The sequence below is a fragment of the Myxine glutinosa genome, chromosome 4, assembly GCF_964187855.1.
Source record: "Myxine glutinosa chromosome 4, kmMyxGlut1.1, whole genome shotgun sequence".
NCBI lineage: Eukaryota > Metazoa > Chordata > Myxini > Myxiniformes > Myxinidae > Myxine > Myxine glutinosa.
In genome coordinates this window covers 53627362-53642203 of record NC_136264.1, presented here as the reverse complement: position 1 = coordinate 53642203, position 14842 = coordinate 53627362, and the positions used below count along the sequence as shown (strand labels likewise).

Sequence of the window (14842 nt, the reverse complement as noted above, 5' to 3'; positions counted from 1 at the left end):
CGGGGCCTCCTTCGGTGGTTTGGGGGATCGGGAGAGGTGTGTAAATTCTCGATGTAAATGTGTACCGTAGCGCCACCTGGTGATGGTGGCAGAGGGTATTACAATTCCTTTTCTACCTGTTAAACACTGAGGTTATGAAGCACTCTTTGCAGGGAAAAAAATTTCCTCATTCCCTTCTCCCCCCTCCCCCAAAACGGAGGGTCCTGTCAAAGCCACCCCACCCCCCAAAGATGTATATGTAGTATATCTTTCTCCTTCCTCTCCCCTCACCTCCCCCTCCTCTCCCTCTTCCACTGCCCCCTCTCCCTTCCTCACCCCTCCCTCTGAAATCAAATTTCTAAAAGGTGCCAATAATATTGTCCAGGCCATGTTAGGATTTATGTGAGGAATAAGGTAAGATTTAGTAATTTTTCAGCTTTTTTTTTGTTTTGTTCCACGGCAAATCAAAGAAATACATATGTGGATACCAAAAGATTTGTTAATTTCAACAATTTTCTGGAAGAAATGGTGCATTATTTGAAAAAGTGCAAGGGTGCCAATATTTTGGCCACGACTGAAAATGCCTTCAGAAAGTATTCATACCCCTTGACTTTATTCACATTTTGTTGTGTTGCAGCCTGAATAAAAAATGAATTATATTGAGATTTTTTTTCACTGAACATAATGCTCCATAATGTCAAAGTGAAAATTTTTTTTAGTAATTTTTACAAGTTAATTAAAAAATTAAAAGCTGAAATGTCTTGAGTCAATAACTACTCAACCCCTTTGCTCAGGTGCATCCAATTTCCTTTGATCATCCTTGAGATTTCTCTACAACTCGAATGGAGTCCACCTGTGACCAATTCAATTGATTGGACATGATTTAGAAAGAAGCACACCTTTCTATACAAGGTCTCACAGTTGACACTGTATGTCAGAGCAGAAACTCTACCATGAAGTCCAAATAACTTTCGGAAGAACTCCGAGATTTTGGTGAGAAAGAGTTTTCCTATCCGACACCTCTTTCGATGTTCCTACTGTTTATATGCATTTTAAATGTTTCTGTTCTGCCTTTGTATACCTTGGTTAATATATTGATATATCTGGAGTTGATTACATAGCTTGTATGACAGAATTTGTTTCCATAGTCTCAAAGGCATTTTGCAATCAATGTATTTCTTTCATGTGGAAGTCTATTCTGTCTTCTCTAACCTTCACATTTAGAGACTTATGCAGTTCACATTACTCAACGTTTTATTACACTGTTTTGTATTGTTTAAATTCCGCCCGTATCTTGATTCGGTTTTTGCTTATATCTGATAACTTATTCTTGTTTCTGTCTTTTTCTTTCTTTGCAATTCCTGAAGCTTTTACAGGTTCGTTATGTGCTTGTTGCATTAATCAACATGTTTTTACGACGTAGCCCATATACCTAAGCAGTCTAGAACAGTATTTGTCTGTCCATCCTTATATACAGTGCATTCAGAAAGTATTCAGACCCCTTCACTTTTTCACATTTTGTTATGTTATTTATTATTTTTATTATATTAAATGTTATGTTATATTATTGTTATGTTATTTTGCAGCCTTATGCTGAAATCGTTTAAATTCATTTTTTCCCTCATCAATCTACATTCAATACCCCATAATGACAAAGAGAAAACAGGATTTTAGAAAGTTTTGCAAATTTATTAAAAATATAAAACTGAAATATCACATTTACATAAGTATTCAAACCCTTTTCTATGACACTTGAAATTTAGCTCAGGTGCCTCCCATTTCTCTTGATCATCTTTAAGATATTTCGACACCTTGATTGGAGTCCACCTGTGGTAAATTCAATTGATTGGACATGATTTGGAAAGGCACACACCTGTCTATATAAGGTCTCACAGCTGACAATGCATATCAGAGCAAAAACCAAGCCATGAGGTCGAAGGAACTGCCTGCAGAGCTCAGAGACAGGATTGTGTCGAGGCACAGATCTGGGGAAGTCTACAAAAAATCTCTGCTGCATTGAAGTTTCCCAAGAGCACAGTGGCCTCCATAATTCTTAAATGGAAGAAGTTTGGAACAACCAGGACTTTCCTAGAGCTGGCCGCCCAGCCAAACTGAGCAATCGGGGGAGAAGGGCCTTGGTAATAGAGGTGACCAATAACCCGATGGTCACTCTGGCTGAGCTCCAGAGATCCTGTGTGGAGATGGGAGAAACTTCCAGAGGGACAAATATCACTGCAACACTCCACCGATCTGGGCTTTATGGCAGAGTGGCCAGATGGAAGCCTCTCCTCAGTGAAAGACACATGAAAGCCCTCAGAAACTTGTTTCTCATAGTCTGAGAGTCCTCTAGGTGCTTTTTTGCAAACTCCAATCGGGCTTTCATGTGTCCATCAATCAATATGGGTGCGTATAGCGTAATCTATATATATAAAACACAGTTTGTGTGTGTGTGTGTGTGTGTGTGTGTGTGTGTGTGTGTGTGTGTGTGTGTGTGTGTGTGTGTGTGTGTGTGTGTGTGTGTGTGTGTGTGTGTGTGTAATGTTACCGATAGACTCCTAAACGGAGAGGCTCGCGTGCTTGATATTTGGCATAGCCATTGAGCCTGGGAAGAACATGGCCTACCTCAAAATATTTGATGATCCATATTTTTTATTCATATTTACCTCAGCGCATTTCAGCGAGGAATATTATACACGGAATCTGAGCAGTGGCAGAGCAGCGCGCTGATTCGCTCAGAGCGATCACGTGATGTTCCTTGCCGCCATAAACTCACAGTTAGGCGTTCGCACGTAATTCAGAGCAAAAAGCGATTGCGTTTTTGCACATTTCAGCGAGGAACATTGCCATTCACACCACATAGGTTTTTTTTCCTTTCATCTTTACGAGATACATATTTTTTATTCATATTTACCTCAGCGCATTTCAGCGAGGAATATTATACACGGAATCTGAGCAGGTGGCAGAGCAGCGTGCTGATTCGCTCAGAGCGATCACGTGATGTTCCTTGCCGCCATAAACTCACAATTACGCGTTCGCACGTAATTCACACGTTCAAAACAAACGAGATCCGCGAAGCGAGTTGGTCGAGTCGTGCTAACCAAGATGGCGACACGGCGGCTTCACTTTTCACGGAGTATGAGCGTTCTATATATTTTCAATTCAGTGCGCCCGACTCGCTCACGTACTTGATTTGTGGCATAGACATGGCCATTGGGCCTTCACGGTGTAATTTGTGCGAGGCTTTTGTCCGAGTGAGCTTGAGTCGAGAGGGCGAATGTACGGGTTGGGAATGTATGGGTCTCCCTTCCCCCGCCCGGCAACGCCGGTACTGGAGGGTGTCACAGGATCGGTGAGTCTCCAAAATCCGCTTCGTGCTGTTGCGAAGATGCAGGACGATGTCGCGATTGTTGTGCTGCTCTCCGACCATGAGAACTGCAACGTCATTGTTGACTGGCCCTCCCCTTCCCCCTCCCCTCCCCCTCCCTTCCCCCTCCACCCTACCCCCTCCCCTTCTCCCCTCCCCCTCCCTTTCCCCCTCCCCCTCCCTTTCCCCCTCCCCCTCCCTTTTCCCCCTCCCCCTCCCCCTCCCCCCCACCCTCCCCTCCCCCTCCCACCCCTCTCCTCCTCCCATCCCTCCCCCTCCCCCTCTCCTCCCCTCCCTCCTCCCCCTCCCCCCTCTTCTCCCCTCCCCCCCCCTCTTCTCCCCTCCCACCCTCTTCTCCCCTCCCCCCTCTCCTCCCCTCCCCCCGTTCCCCTCCCCTTCCTCCTCCCCTCCCCCGCCCCGCAACGCCGGTACTGAAGGGCGTCACAGGATCGATGAGTCTCCAAAATCTGCTTCGTGCTGTTGCGAAGATGCAGGACGATGTCGCGATTGTTGTGCTGCTCTCCGACCATGAGAACTACAACGTCATTGTTGACTGGCCATCCCCTTCCCTCCCCTTTCCCTCTCCCCCCTCCCCCTCCCCCCCCTCCCCCACCCCCCTCCCTTTCTCCCCCTCCCCCTCCATTTTCCCCCCTTCCCCTCAACCCTACCCCTTCCCCTTCCCCCCTCTCCCCCCTCCCCCTCCTCCTCCCCCTCCCACCCACCCCCTCCCCCTCCCCCCCTCCCCCACCCCTCCCCCTCTCCCCCTCCTCCCCCCTCCCTCCCCCCTCCCCTCCCCCTCCTCCCCCTCCCCCTCCCCCCCCTCCCCCTTCCCTCCCCCATTATTTATGTTTTTTTAAAAAGATTTTTTTCTTTCATATCCTTTTTCAAACCAAATCGATGCTCATGAATGTGTATTTGGTCATAAAATGTGAATCATTGCTTTTCCTCCTCAATATAATCCATAGTTATTTTGTCTCTTCTTTTGCAGTCATTGTTTACCATCCACCTCTCTTCTGTCAGTAGTGATCTTGCCCAAATAAAAGTGTTGTAAAGAATATATAAAACAAGACGTTTAATCTGTGTGATCTTGTGAATGTGCTAGTATTTGTTCCTTTGCATTCAATAATTATCTTCTGGATGAGGGGCATACTTCTCCTGCCAAGGCACATTGTGTCTATGACAATTTTAATGTCTGGGCATCCCCTCTTGAATGTTTTGTCAAGTATTGTATCTCAAACAGAGAATGTGCTTTAACTCTTAGATGCAGGTGTCAAAAATCCTTCATAAACGCAGCCATTGGGCCTCAGAGGCCCAACGGATGTATTCATGGTAATGTTTTTTTTTATTTATGTTTTTTTTGAAAGTTTTTTTTCTTTCATATCCTTTTTCAATCCAAATCGATGCTCATGGATGTGTATTTGGTCATAAAATGTGAATCATTGATCCTATTAGTTGGAAGAATGTCATAACAAGTAATGAATCTTTTGTTTTTGTTTTTTTGCAAAAAAAAAAATTCTTGGTTTTTCAACTTTTTTGCTCTAAATGTTGAGGCTCGTGGAGGAGTATTTGCTCAAAAAATATGATTCACTAATCCTTTTATTTAGAATGTATATGTCCACAACTGTCAAAAATCTACACCTATGCAGCCATTGAGCCTCGGAGGCCCACGAATGTATTCGTGTAAAGATTTTAATTTTCATATTTTTGTCACTGAATTATTTGTAACCAAGTTATAGGAGCATATAATGAGGCTCATATCAAGAAAATAATGATATAACATAGTAGTACAACAACATTGTTGCGGGCCTCGAAGGCCCCAGGCCTGCATTCGTGTCGGATTTCGGGTTATAAGTGAATAATGAAGATTTTCCCACAAGCCGGAATTTAAAAAAAAAAAATTTTGTGTCACTGAATTTTGTGTAACAACATGAAAGTCGGTGAAAATGAAGCTCATTCCAAAAAAATTTTGTACAGCATAGTTTTTGCAACAAAGAAAACCTTGTGGGCCTCCGAGGCCTAAACACTGCATCCAAGGGTTAAAGAAAGCTTGCAAACCACGTTGGAGAACATTGGGTTATGTCCAGCATGACAAACAGCCATAAGCATGACCGAATAATTATTTAATTTAAGGCTTTACGGCTCATTGAAAAGGGTATGCATGATTAAACAAGGACATTAGAACACATCAACATACTGTTACAAGGAAAAAACTAGAAGGGCATTTAGTAGAGAGCATACCTTCGCCTGGTGAACAGTTTACATTTTGTATCTCAGAGTACACCAGAAAATAACAATACAGAATCACATTGAATTAAAATCAATCACAGGAATCACCATATGTCCAGTCTTTCATACCATTTACCCCTCGTGTTTGGCCATATCTCCAAATGGTGAAGAATCACTTAAAAAATTATAGGAGCGATCCGAATCCGGATCTTCACCAAAATCTAGTCATTTCGTCCCTGTCACATACGCTACATATCTACCAAATTTCGTCTGAATCCGTCCACAACTTTTTGGGATATCCTGCTATGTATCGTTTTTGGCCCTATCTCCCAATTGTGAAAAATCACTGAATTTTTTTTTTTCCCATCATATCCGGATCCGCATCTTCACGAATAATTTTTACGAAATCAATTCGTCCCTGTCACACACCCACCCCTGTCCACCACGTTTCGCCCAAAGCTGTGCATAACTTTTTGGGATATCCTCCTCACAAACAGACAAAACGGGAGAAAACATAACTTCAGTCTACCTGCAGAAGTGGATGTAAAGAAGAAGGAAAAAAAAAAGGCCAATGGATAAACCATCAAAGTATATGGGATTTGGAGACTGTGATCACAGCATCATGAAGCAAGAGCTGAGACCATAACACGGAATATAAGTTACTATTTGACTCAGTAATAAGTAAACATTCATCTGGGTCTTGCGCCAACAGTACGAAAGGAATGTTTGTTAGGCGACTCGCTCTCCAATTAACAGCAGGTCGTGTTGCTTTGGTATCGGTTTTAAAATCCGAAACCAGAACACAGTGGTATCGCAGGTACACAAAAAGCTGGAGACAGAAAACTCCATTGTTTTTCATCGGTTTGGCATCTGTGGCTTGTTCTTATCAAATGTCTTGACAAAGGCCGCCATAGCCACAATGAAACTGAATGATCTTCCTAGTTACATTGAAAGGCATTCTCGAAGTGAAAGAGACCTTTCATTTCAACAATTCTAGTTTATGTACAATGTGTGCGTGCAAGGGAAAGATTCCGGCTTAGTCTCCACAACTCCGAGGCACTAGCCCCAGCCCCGAATTCCCAGAATCCTCTCCTCCTCCTCCACCCTCCCACCCCACCCCTCACCTTCAACCAATCCCAGCTTTCCAGCTTTATCAATTTACTTTGGCTTGTATTAATCTTGTATCAACCAGCTTGTTTTTGTGATTAGAACATCGAGTCCAATTTGATGGTTTAGGACTGTTTATTTTTTATTTTTTTATGAAGCAGGAGACAGAAAAGTTTTTAAAGTTAAAAAAAATAATTAAATACTGCATTGTGTCTCAACAAAATGTATGCAGACTTTAATATTTCAAACTATTGATGAAAAAGCGGCAAGTCAACGTAAGCTGATTGTGAAATGGTATGATAAATCTGAGAACCTGTAGGAGGTGAAACAAAGGTAAAAGTAAGAATTTGCACCTCCACACCAACAACATCAACTATTTCAAGAATCCGTGATAAGTTTCAACTTGATGGTGCAGTGCAATATGTGCACAAACAATGCTCTGGAAGACTATAACATCTGTGAAAAGGAACAAGTTCATGTAACCAATTCATTGTTTCTCCACACTCTGAACATCACGCCTCTTTGTGCTATCTCTATATAATTCCAGCAATCTCTGTGTGTGTGTGTGTGTGTGTGTGTGTGTCTGTCTGTATGCGACCGCTGTTTCTCGACACTACCGGTCCGATATACTTGAAACTTGCCAGGTATATTGCTGGGGACCCGAGGATGTGCCTTTTCAAGGTTTGAAATTAATCGGACAAGTGGTTCCCAAGGTATGGTCACCGTACTCGCAAGCCGTTCGCTTTGGCTTTGCGAATGGACCCAACCCATTTCATGTAAATATAGGGGGGGGGGGGGGGTTCTGTGGTCGTTACTGCCACGTGGTTTCAAAGTTTTTTTTTGTTGTTTGTTGTTTGCACGCATGTTTTTTTGCACGCACGTACGGGCAAGCACGTACGTGCGGGCACGCCCTAGTATACCTAATAACAGTAAAGTATATTTGCATTTATATGCTGGTGTTCTGCCTGAAGACATGTTCATTGTATTCTGGTGTTCTGCCCGAAGCAGTTAATTTATTGGCAATAGTTATCGCTACTGGGTGGTTTTTGCCAATGTTGGGGAAGGAATTTGGCCATGGTGCTGGGGATAGGTTGTCTATTCTTTGGGAAGGCCACCTTGGAATCTTTAAAGCACACGAAAGTCCCCCTTCATAAGGCTAGGTTTTAAAGGCTTTGAGTAGTGCTTTAGGAGGTACTTGAGTGGGGGGAGGAGGAGCGGGGGTTTTAAGGGGCAATATTTTAACACGACTGTGTGTCAACTGGTTAAAAGACCTAAACGACTCTGAGGACCCCAAGGACCTAGAAGATCCCAAGGACTCTGAAGACACAAAATACCCCCGAAGTTCCAAAATACCCAAAATACCCCAAAGACTGAAAATACCCTGAAGACCCAATGGACCCTGAAGACGCAGAATACGCCAAAGACCCCAAAGACCCAAAAGACTGAAAAGACCCTGAAGACCCAATGGACCTGAAGATACAACATTTTGCGAAGACCCAAAGACCCAAAAGACCTCAAGGACCCAGAAGACCCAGAAGAGCCCGAAGACCCAATAGACCCCAAACACCCAAAATACCCAAAGACCCAAAATGCCCTGCAGACTGTTAAAGACACAAAAGATAATGACGTCCTAGAAGACACCAAGGACCCAGAAGACTCCAAAGACTCTGAAGACCCAAAAGACCCTGAGGATCCTAAAGACACAAACAACCCCAAGGACCCAAATTACAAAGAGGACCAAAAATACCCCAATTGACTCAGAAGACCCACAAGGACTCTGAAGATCCAAAATACCACGAAGACCCAAAAGACCAAAAAGACCCAATGGACCCAAAAAACACAAAATAACCAAAAGACCCAAAATACGTTGAAGACCCAAAATACCCCAAAGAATCAAAACACTGAAAAGATCTTAAAGACCCAATGGACCCCAAATGCCCAAAATACACCAAATACCCTTAAAAATCAAAAATACCACAAAGACGCAAAAGATCCCCAAAGATCCTTAAATATCCAAAAGACCAGGAACTCCTAAAGACCCCCAAATACCAAAACTTTGGACCTAAAAAGACAAAAACCAAAAAGACCAAATACCCCAAAGACCCTTTAATACCCAAAAGACCCAGAAGACCCCAAAGACCCTAAAATATCCAGAAGACCCAAAATACCCCCAAAGACCTAAAATACACCAAAGATCCAAAAGACCCTTAAATATCCAGAAGACCCAAAAGACCCAAAATACCCCAAAGACCACAAGACCTTAAAACCCCAAAAGGCCCTGAGGACACAAAATTCCCCAAAGACCCATAAATACACCGAAGACCCAAAACACTGAAAATACCCCCAAGACCATTAAAGACCCAAAGATCCCAAAGACCCTTAAATACCCAGACGACCCAAAAGACCCAAAATACCCCAAAGACTCAAAATACACCAAAGACCCAAAACGCCAAAAAGACCACGAAGACCCCAGAGACCAATAAAAAATCCAAAAGACCCAGAAGACCAAAAAGTCCCTGAACACCCAAAATACCCTGAAGACCCTTAACGACCCCACAGAACCAAACGATCCAAATCATCAAAAAGACCATGAGGACCCAGTGGAACCCAAAGACCCAAATTACTCCAAAGACCCAAAATACCTAGATGACTGAAAAGATCCGAGGACCCAAAGGACTCAAATGACCTAAAGACCCCGAAGACCCAAATGAACCAGAAATTCCCAAGGATGCAAAAGAGCTTGAGCACCCAAAAGACCCACATTATCCAGAGGACCTAAAATACCCTTAGGACTCTGAAGACCCAAAAGAAGAGTAATTATGTCTCTTACATTGGAATTGTAGACGGTGGCACGGAAGCGTTTTTTTAAAAATTACAATAAATATACGGCATAGGGAGGTGAAATTCGCTGAACATGACGTGCAAAGTGTGCAGAGTAAACTAATTGTTGATTTACGTCAGTAGGATGTCAATCCAAAACACCAAAGAGACACTAAAAGACCATGAGGGCACAGAGGACCCAAAAGACCCAAATTACCCCAAAGACCTAAAATACTCCAAAGACCCAGATGACCGAAAAGACCCAAGGACCCAAAAGATCCAGAGGACCCAAAAGACTCAAAAGACTCAAATGACCCAAAAGACCCTGATGACCCAGAGGACACAAAAGACCCAAAAGATCCAAGGATGCAAAAGAGCTTGAACACCCAAAAGTCCCAAATGAACCAGAGGACCCAAAAGACCCTGAGGACTCCGAAGACCCATAAGAAGAGTAATTATGTCTTACATTAGAATTGTAGAGGGTGGCTTGCAAACCGAGCCTCAAGGTCGGTGTATGGAAGCGTTTTTTTTTAAATCACAATAAATACAATGCACAGGGAGGTGACATTTGCTGAACGTGACGTGCAAAGTGTGCAGAGTAAACCGAGTGTTCATTTACCTCTGTAGGATATCTAATAAATATAGAAGATATAAGCACACCTGACACGAGGCCCAGGCTTCAGACTTTGGCATGCTCACGTGGCTGCACCGTCAAATAAACTGTTCCAACCCGTCATTTTTGATGGGTTTTATACTAGTATCTTACTATAATTCACCAAATGTCTGTCCGTCTGTCTGTCTGTCTGTCTGTCTGTATGTTCCCAGGTACCGCAAAAACGGCTGAACCGATCGCAACGACATTTTGGGTGGGTAATCCTGGGACCCTCTTAACATCCATTAACATTTGACTAAAACATCTCCTCACAAACTACCTGTCCGATTTGAACCAGATTTGGTATGATGCATCAAGACAGCAAGGTTTAATGGGGTTGTGCTCCCCATTCGGATGTGCCCCCTCTCGTGGGGGTGAAAGGGCAGTTCCCCAAAATATTGGTATTTCATTCCAAAAAAAATTCAAGTTATATTCAAGATTATATATATATATATATATATAATTATATATATATATATATATATATATATATATATATATATATATATATATATATATATATATATATATATATATATGTGTGTGTGTGTGTGTATATAATCAAGAATCAGAAATTTGGCAGGAGTAATGAATAATTTTTGCTTCGGATATCAAATCTTTCCTCTACTCAAATGGCTTGATCTCTGATCATCAATTTGGTTTCAGACCAGGTCACTCTACTCTGGACATGCTGCTTCTGCTGTCTCAACAATGGATGGAGGTCCTCAATGGCAAACAGGAAATTAGAGCTGTCTCCCTTGACATATCACATGCCTTCGATACGGTCTGGCACCCCGCTCTGCTCACCAAACTCTCCTCCTATGGTATCCATGGAAATCTACACGCTTGGCTTGCGGACTTCCTCTCTAGTCATAGTCAACGTGTGGCCCTGAATGGGTTTCTCTCATCTCCCCTTCCTGTTCAGGTTGGAGTTCCCCAAGGCAGTGTTCTGGGCCCTGTGCCTTTTCTGGTCTTCATCAATGATCTCTCTGACTCTCTTGAAAACCTTCTCTATCTCTTTGCTGATGACTCCACTCTCTGCCGCTCCAATTCCTCATCCCACAGATCGGCAGTCTGCAGCCTCCTCACTCTCTGCAGACCTGGACAAAATCACAGACTGGTCAAACAAGTGGAACATGTGTTTCAATCCTGACAAATCTCAAACTCTAACTATGTCTCTTTGAAAAGACCGACTGGACAACCCTCCCATCCACTTTCTGAAAAATCCTCTCCAGGAAGTTCTGTCACTCAAGCTTTTGGGTCTCACTATCTTCCATGATCTTTCCTGGGAAAACCACATTTCAAATCTGGCCTCCAAAGCCAGTCGCCGACTGGGCATCCTCCATCGTGCGAAGTCCTTCCTTGGCACACCTGAGCTCCTCACCACATACAAGGCTTTCATCCGCAGCTCAATGGAATACTGTTCTCCCCTCTGGGCCGGTGCTCCTGCCTCACACCGAGCTCGTCTTCACGCTGTTGAAACCAAAGCTCTCAGAATCATTGGAATCTCCGGCAATGAAGCTAACTCCGTGGGTCTTTCACTTACTCACCGCCGGCAGGTTGGTGGGCTTTCTGTCTTCTACCGAATCCTCTCTGGCCTTGCTCCCCCAGCTCTATCTGGGCTCTGTCCCCCAAATATTCCTACAGGTCGCACAAGATCTGCAGCAACCCTCTTATGGTTAAACTGCCAAAATTAAGACTCTCTGCTCACCTTCACTCCTTCATTCCTCTTTTCTCCCACCTGTGGAACAAACTGCCTCACTCTCTTCAATGCCACTCCTCCCTCCAGGTCTTTAAAACAGCTGTTCACAACCATCTCTTATCTTCCCCCATCCAAAACCTTGATCTTTTCTACCCCTGCTAATTTCACGCCAGATTCACTTTTTTGAAATACCAACTTCCTTCCTGGAAGTCCTTGGTGTCCTTGTGTTTTATACTTCTCCCCCCCCCCCCCCCCCTTCCCACACCACCTCCTCCCCCCAAGCCCTCCCACAGATCTCCCAATGTCCCTGCTCTCAAATGTTGTGTTTGTGTGCTTCCCCTTCTCTCCCCATCTTGTCTTCTTCTACCCTTATTATATGTTTTGTGTGTCTGTTTGATTTTTTTTTGTGTGTGATAAATGTTAGCTCTTTCACGAGCCTCGATCCTGTATACAAAAAAAACAAAAAGTGAAAAGAAACTGAGGTTGGGAAATATGGTTCCCAAGGGATTTTTTTTTTTACTTCGGAATAGATGTTAGTCAAGAATTTAATTGTCATTAAACAACTTTCATTGGTCATTGATCAAACTTTGATCGAACTCAGAGGTTCCCAGTAACAAACGTTTTCACAAATAATTGCACAAAAGTTGCTCAACATGCAATGGCATGATTGATAGGTCTCCATTGCTAAAGAAAGGAAAGTCACCAGCAACTAATTTTTGTAACCTTTTCTTCGTTTCTGGCCATTACTCATTAACGCTCAATTTTTAGACTTGGGAACATTTAATGAAAGTTTTACATGCACATTGCAAGATATTTAACACAGTTGTAAGTATTTCCAAGGTTGAGACTAGGGATTTCAATATCTAATCTAGAAATCAAGCCGAGGCCCACGATCTATCATAACTACAAGGTGTTCAATGGTAATGAAAACAACACAACAGCACAACACTATCTGGCTATTACAAACAAGTCGATTCATTCGTGGGTTATAAAAAATTCCACATAAAATCCTATTAATATAAATATAATATCACATTCGTATAAATGATATATTGCATACGCATTGATCAATATTGGGTTTGTGAACTATTACACTTTCAATATTTCTAATTGTTGTTTTAAATGGAAGTTAAAATGTCATTATTATGAAGGAGAGTTAAAAGTTTTTCCTTTTTCAAAAATATTTGAGAGGCCAATACAGTATACAGTATTTATATTCAGGAAAATGAACCACCACTGGGGTTGGGGAACGGTGACTCTAGCTCTCAACTATGTTGAAAAGGACGAAGATCTGTGCCAAGTTTCACTTCACAATTAGAGGAAGATTGGCAGGATGGCCTAGATGTGTACACGCTCATATATGAGTCGTCTAACCTGAGTTTGGCACCTGACACCGAGGTTCGAGTATCGGCCCAGGTAGGTATATAACTGTCATCCTGATGTCTTGCAGGTCGGGAGATTAATCAATGTGTGTGCCATCCCTCAGATGGACGTTAAACGAGAATCCCACCTGCCAGCATCAGTTGGTGGACGTTAAAGATCCCACGGTGTCCTTCGTGAAGTGTATCGCCAGCACCGTGAACAAATTCTAAATTCCTGCCCCGAACATCCAGAGGGTGTTTCATCAGCGGCACAGCCGCACCTTCAGGCAGTTATGGCACCATGCAGCCATTTGCTGCCAACGAAAGAAGAATGATTAGGGGAGGAACGTTTTTAGTCACTTTCGGATTGTGTTCGCTAAGCCAAGTACCAAGACTTACACGGGCCTCGATCTTGTATACAAAAAAAAAGAAGAAGAAAAAAAAGAGTACACTATAATGGCTTTTTCACACCACAAAGGAAGCCATGCCATGCCACCAGGAATTTTGCTGCACATGGAAGGAGAACAACAAGAAGAAGAAAGACACTGGTGTGTGGAGATGTGGAAGGACTGGGAGGGCATGAATACTAGGTGTAAAGTTTGGAGGAGCTGGGGAGAGGGAGGTGGGGGTTGCCAGGTTGGTTTAAATGACAAAGACCATCTTCGCGCGGTGCACAGCAGGTTTCAGGGTAGTGCACACCACGATTCACTTTGCTGTATAGGGTTTGCTTTGCAAAATGCACATAAATAAGTAAATGCACCCCCATGGGACAAGTCAAGTGAACGCGTAAGGTATGTTGTTAGCAAGCAGGTATCAAATGTAAACAGCATGTCAAACCATAATAGAGGCATTATAGCGACAAGTTTGCAGGATTCTTTTTTCATGACTAACCCGATGTAAGTTGAAACGCCACGTAATATTGCGGATATTGGTTACAAGCTAAATATGCATGTAAACCTAAAAATGTAAATATGCATGTGTGTACTTGGGGGAAAAAAAATTCACATATACATATACGCTTATACATAATTTTAAACTTCAATGTGCAAAACTGCAGTAATCGGGTTTTGTAATCAAAATAATTTTGTGATTTCATTCATGGGGAGTTGGGGAGAAATATGAGAAAGATACAAAATGTATGAAGACTATGGTACCTTTGCATTCTTGTGGCGGATTATTGGAAGTACGCCTATGTAAAAATTTAAAATATTTAAGCTTGTCCTTGTTTGACAAGGGTGGTGGAGTTCTAAAATTGGTGCAATCTTCCCGGCAATATTTATCCTCCTGGTTATTCATTGTAGACGAATTTATTCTTCCTTCAAGACCTATCGTTCTTCTCAACAACCTGTTCTTCTTCATGGAAGTGCACACACTCTTTAAAAATTACCATTGCATCATTTCCTTGTCGATGCACCAACATCCACACCAATGGCCTCAATCTGAATAACACGCAACAGCTGAGGGTAGATTCTTTCATCGTTAAGATAGTTGTGGCTTGCGAATAATACTTCGTGCTAACATCCTTCATACTCATATTTTAGCAAAACCAACACCAATTTGCTGTCAACTTAGACAATAAAGTTTCCACGACCCGGAGTGCATGGGCCGCTCGATACTGCGTAAAGGTAAAT

The 14842-nt window shown here is 42.8% G+C and overlaps 1 protein-coding gene and 1 long non-coding RNA gene across 2 annotated transcripts in view; both read right to left on the bottom strand.

The window, feature by feature from the left end:
• Positions 1 to 14842, bottom strand: part of LOC144891713 (uncharacterized) — a 966484-nt gene that overhangs the window by 457737 nt on the left and 493905 nt on the right. The window lies entirely within an intron of this gene.
• The window catches only part of LOC137424650 (potassium voltage-gated channel subfamily A member 1-like), a 4160-nt gene continuing 1929 nt past the window's right edge, over positions 12612 to 14842 (bottom strand). The window contains exon 2 of the mRNA XM_068112342.2: positions 12612 to 14842. This exon is cut by the window's right edge and continues 1614 nt beyond it. The gene's annotated coding sequence lies outside the window, so the exon portion shown is untranslated.